A 6446-nucleotide genomic window follows, 5' to 3' on the forward strand; every position below is an offset into this window, starting at 1 on the left:
ATAAACATATATTTGCATTGTTGAGTTCCTTTCAAATATTTCTAAAAAGTAAAGATATCACAAAATCTCAGTGTTAATCTGGATGTGAAGTGTTAGAGAACAGCACCAGGAAAACCCACTCAAAGGAGAGAGTCTGCCTCTGCCCTCCTAAACCATGTGAAGGTGGACTAAATTTAATTACAGCCTCTATAAAATCCATTTGGCAAATATTTCAAGGTACAGCACAAGCCCAGAAATCGCAAACAGGACTGGCAAGCGCACACAGCGGCTGATGGTGAGTGACAGTAATCCATGAAGAGAAGAACCAAATTACTGCGTTTATTCCCAACCCCGTTTCCTATTCCGTGATGGATTTTCTTCTCCTTTTCCTTTTTTTTAAAAAAAAAAAGAAAGAAGAGAAAACACACACATCTGCTGAGTAAATATTTCAAATAATGTCTGTTTCATGTTTGTGCACTTCCATAGAAGCAAAAAAGCCGAGAAGCAGAGCCAGAAACACAACCGTCAGTCTTTGTGATTCACTTATTCGGGTGTTAATTCAAACCAACAATCAAAAAAAAAGAGAAAGAGAAAAGAACGAAAAAGATTGTTTTACTCTCTAGAGCGCTTTTTGTTGTTAATTGCCATTTAGCAGTCGCTTCTTCAAAGTCGAACACCACACACAATTGAAATGTAGTTCTTTTGGGACATATGGGCACTTTGTTACTGTTCAAGCGTTTGATCGGAACAAAGTTTGTGCTTAAAGAAATGCAATAACAAGCACGTTACCATCAGATACGTCTCCTTCCACTTCCATTTTCGTGGACACGACTGCTGGAAAGGGAATGGGAACCGGTGACCTGCGAATTCATACAGCAAAAAGTATATATTTATGATTATGCATCTCATCCTGTAGCATTAATGCGGGTTTAAACGTTCATTACTACTGTTTTCAAACAGGTTTCCCAAACATTTCCAGCCCAATCGTCTCAAATATTGTCTTTGCATGTTAAACTAATATTAACATCTTAAGTATTCCTAGCGTAACTCGTTGTGAGGCACGTTAGCAAGCCACATTTTCCACATTATGCAACATCATTTCTGAAGGAGACGTATGCATTGCTCGTTCCCCATATCACAGGTGAGGTTCCTTCACCCTGAAACACATCAGAGTGTGGCCTAGTTTCTGCAAGACGCGCGTGTCGTCGATGTAATCTTCACACGGGCTGCGTTCGACTGCCGTTCTGCGAATGCACAGACAGAGAAAGACCACACAGACGACCCGGGCTGAACATTTACGCTTCCAACACGAGATTACATCGGCCTCACCCACGCTCCCCCACTGCGAACTCGTGTGCCCAAAGCCGAAGCTAAGGGACGCATTAAAAACGCTTTGGCTGAGATTCAGGTAGCAGCATTATTCTGCATCTTGGAAGCTGGGGTGCTATTATTAAACCGCCACATGCAGGAAACACAACGTGCGTCGCCCTACATCAACTGTACACAATGCTGATGCCACAAACCCAGTTCGAGTTCCTGCCGTGCATCTTTTGTTGCACCTCACCTCAATCCCTATATTTCTGACAGACGTTTTCAAGTCACCTCTGAACACCTGACTTGAAAATGAGATCATCGCTGCAGCTTTGTTTAGAGATGCTGCTGGCCTACAAATGCATTTCGTTAGCAAAGGAAATCCAAGATGCTTAGAATGGATAGGAGAAGGTCATCGGCAACTCGTAAAAACACACGTTTCGAAAACCTCAAGCCGGAATAGTGAACTTAAATGTAAACCCTGATGTCATAAAAGGACAGATATTACACACACACACAAAAGGCATTTCTGTAGAAAAGATCTAAAGAAACTACAATGGGAAATCTAATGATGGTATTTTTACAGTTTTAAAAAAAGCTGCTGGCCTGGGTTTGTACTTGACCTACTCATTTTTCCACTGGCCTCACCACAGCAAAATTATGCAAATTTATGCTTTTTTAGCGATATATTCTCTTCTATATGCTATGAAAGCGTGTTTCCGCCACAGAATAAAAAATAAAAAAAACTAACTTTTTATCTCACAATTCTGACTTTTTTTTCCTGACTTGCAATTGCAAATGATAAAATCTGAGATATAAAGTCAATCCTGAGAAATAAAGTTACAATTCTTGACTTAATTTCTTTTCTTAGAATTGCGAGTCAATATTGCGTAATTTGGACTTTATAACTAAAAAAAAAAAAAGTCAGAAATATGAGATAAAAAAAAAGTAAAAAACATTTTTTTTTGGTTCTATGGTGGAAACAAGCTTCCATAATATTGCAGTACACGTTTCCGAAAAAAAAAATTCAGATGAAAATTCTCCAAAGAACCATATAGCGCTCAACAATAAGGATTTTTTGCAGCTGGCCTGGATTTGTACTTGCCCTGCCTTTTTTCCCCACCAAAACAACATTATGCTTTTTTAGCTACATATACATATATATATATGCATTATACTTTATGCATATATAATAAAAATACAGAATTTTTTTTATTTGTACCGAAAAAATTTTTTGAACTAAAACATAACAGCTTGAAAGCAATGAATACATGGCATAAGGTGTAAATTTTCAATGCAACCTCATCTTTAACCAATTAGATCATGTCGACTTGATGAAATCAACAGAATACGCCTGATTTTTACACTCAAGAAGATGTAAAGCAGATGGGAAAGTTGGGATTTGGGATCTGAACTTCCATCCCCTTGAGCACTCGCACTCGGACAGAACCGTCACTTCTGAGTGGAACATTATGTCTATACACACTTTCATCACTCAATCACCTGCGGATGAGGACAGGCCCTGGAGGACGGGAGCGCTCAGTGGGCCGCCCGTGCCGTGTGCCATGCGCTAATGGGCCAAACCCAGAGCGGGACGCCTCTAATCAGCCGGGCTGGGAGGGATCAAGACTGATTTTTTGCCACAGGGCATTTAGCGTTCCTGAAGAGGCACGGATGGGCTGGTGGGAGGGGGGTATTGTCTGCCACGGCTGTGCGTTATAGGATTGAGCTCAAGTTTCCTTTGTGCGTGGATTTTTGTTGAGGGATTATGTTCTTTGAGAGAGTTGTGCGGGCAGGGGGACGGAGCGGAGGCGGAGGAGAAACCCGTGTCTTTGTTCGGAGCGCTGATCGGGAAGAGGAGAGGGAGAGAGGATATACAGGGAGAAAAGAAAGGCATAGCTCAATGAAGCGAGCATCTGTGTTATAATGTCATTGGGCTAGATGTCAAGCAAGTCATGTAACCAGCCATGTAACAATTCAAAATCAATTTACCTCCCAAGAAGGAGCTGATCTCGAAGGCACTCGAGAAGCGCAGCGTTAATCGCCCTGGAAAGTTTCGGAATTATTTCTCTCTCTTGGCTTTGTCACTCGGACCTGCAAGTTTGACACTTTGTGTGATTTTTTGCGGATGTTAGATGGACGTCTAGTCACGGCTTCATTTTAAATGGTCCTTCGGGACTGTTTAGACAGTCCAAATATTCCATGTAGGATCCCAAATGAATACGAGGTCATAAAAGATGCATGCATAATTCAAATAATAAAAGATTTTGCTGTTTAAAATAGCTTTAGCTGAAGAACAGCAGGACATGTGAACTTTCCAAAAGTATTTCATCTCCGCTACCCATCTACATTAAAAGTGTACCACAGACACCATGCATTAAATGCTAGGTAAATGCAGTGTTTTTTGGTCGCAGCGGTGCAATCGCACATTTGCCGTTCCCAACTTGTTAAAGCATCACATTTGCATCGGATAACCAACATATAGCGCATCATTTGCATGCCTGAAAGTACACTTGAGTAACCGTAATTACACGTGACACCAATTACTCTGTTACTTTGTATTAAATTATAATGGAAAATTCCACTAGAGAATTGGAGCCTAATTGCATCTTAATTTGCATAATTTTGCATATTAATCACATCTCAGATGAATAATAAATTTCAGCAGATTTTTTAATTTATGCATGGATGCAAAAACAAGAAAAAAATAATCCGTTGAGAGAAAAAAATCAGAAACTATTACTTTGGCATTTGCACTGATTTTCTCATTACCCGGCGTCAAAGTTGCAGTTCAAGCTGTGTCACTCGTATACCATGGTAACATCTTCATGCACGCGCTGCCAGGTTATATTCATCAAAAATGCTTTTGTAAGATAACAGCATATCTCGAGTTATAATACAAAATGAATCATGCTGAATGTTAATATGCAAACTGATGCCAGCATTGTCATATAATGGAAAATGTAGGATATGGGCTTTTCAATGTCTCTTTTCATTTATTTGTTCTTTGTTCACTGCCATTGACACATTATTTTTGTCTCGCAGGACCAAAATAAAATCCAGATAATAAGTGTGCATGAACTCACAAAAATAGAATATAAATAAATTTAAAAAAAGCGTGCAAAGGTTATGAGTGAACAAAACTTAATCTTTGTTAATTATGACTGGGGGCTCTCAGAGTTTCTCTGCGCTATAAAATCACGACCTAAAGTTTGTGTAATCACTCAGGCGAAGTAATTAATTGAAATCGGAACTGCTGCAAGATTTTTATTATTCTGTTCATTCAAGCCACAGATGTAAAAGCATTTCAGACTGACAGAGATAATTACTATAATACATCTTAGAAAGGTTTCCATATCTGAGCGCAAATTCAATAATGATGAGCTGCAATAGCAATTATTTATCAATAAAAATAGTCACGAATTTGGAGGGGCGGGTAATTCGTGCAGGTGTCTGTAGTCTTGGTTTTTATGCCTCAACCCTGAATGAATAATCATCATTTTCAAAAGAAAACACAGATAGCAGGCAAATACAAAAGCTTATGACCTGTAATCAGTGGAAACAGCAGGAATTTAATGATGTTTTGCTCTGCTGATCACATTTAAGCTTCTGAAACAATGATGTTGTGCACCTGCGAGGTGTGTTTGGGTGACGCCGCTAGCTTCGCAGAGCGTTTTAAAGCGGTTCGCCCACCTGTGTCACTCATTTGCATGATATGATTCAACAGGAACACTTGCCTAACTAACCTGCTCAAATCTCTCTTCATTCACTAGTACATTCATCATTCATATTCATGTAGATTCAAAGGTTAAATGACCGGGGCAAGTTGTCCCAAGGTCCAGTTATACAAATACTTGTTTCACTAGCAGACAGTCTAGAGCAAAAGTGTGAATCCATATTTTTGTAATAGCTGTTGTTAAAGGGATAGTTCACCCAAAAATGTATTTAGCCACAAGTTGTTCCAAACCTGTATAAATGTATTTCTTCTGCTGAATGCAAAGGAAAGTATTTTGAAGAATGTTTTTGGTCCCCATTGATTTTTTACTACTACTATGTAAGTCAAATGTAAAAATATCTTCCCATATGTTATGTTCAATTCAATTCAGTTTATTGTCATTGATCAAAGTACGAATACAAAGCCAATTAAATGTAGTTAACACGCAGAACCAGAATGCAGAATGAAATAGTAATTATTCCCAGCGCAAAAAAAAAAAAAAAAAATGCTGAAAATAACCATGCATATGCATACATATAACCATAGACACACATGTATACTCACACATGTCACACAGAAGTTCACAGAAGATATACATGTTTGGAACAACTTGAGGTTTAGTAAATGATGACAATACTATCACTTTAATAAAATAAAACCACACCAGCAGAGTGAACTGGGTTTTCAGTTTGTTTGAAATGCTAGAAATTAATGCATTAAAAAAAATTAAAAGTTGGTCATGTTTTGGTAGTTTTTGTGTGTTTTACTATTTCAGATTGGCTAAAAATCCTAAAATGGGTTGTTTAATTGTAGGTTGCATTGTGACAACTTACCCCATACTATTTCGTGACAACATGCCCCATGTCAACATGTGTACTTTGCGATAACGGTAGAAATGTTCAGTCGTCGTTTTTTGCATTTAATAAGGATTTAAAGTAACAGACTTTGTGTCTATGCAGAAAACAACGTGTAGTAATATTAGCTATGTGACAGTTCGTCCCGGTGTCGATAACACTGTTCTGAATGAACAGAAAAAGTGTTATTTTCTGGTTGTCGAATTTGAGGTAAACTGATTTCACACATGCACTAAAAACAGCAGCAGCAAAATGACACACTGAGCAAAAACATGCAGGGAAAGTTAGTGAAGAAATCAGAGAGTTGCGCACAAATATAGTCAATTGATCTAATGCAAGGACTTTTTAAAGGTTAAAATAACGTTATATGCGTTAGATTGAGACGATTTAGGTGAATAAAAGTATGACACATTTTGACCAACAATTTTAAACGCATCCCAATAAAGAAACTTTGCAATGTATATTTATATTTACAACTTATCATAAAAAATGCCACTTACATTGTAAGGAGTTTAAGAATGTCATCCATCATCATCATCACCATCATCATCATCATGCCATCCAGCGTGTGTGTCTGTGCGCCATGT

The sequence above is a fragment of the Scardinius erythrophthalmus genome (assembly GCF_964197995.2).
Source record: "Scardinius erythrophthalmus genome assembly, chromosome: 16".
NCBI lineage: Eukaryota > Metazoa > Chordata > Actinopteri > Cypriniformes > Leuciscidae > Scardinius > Scardinius erythrophthalmus.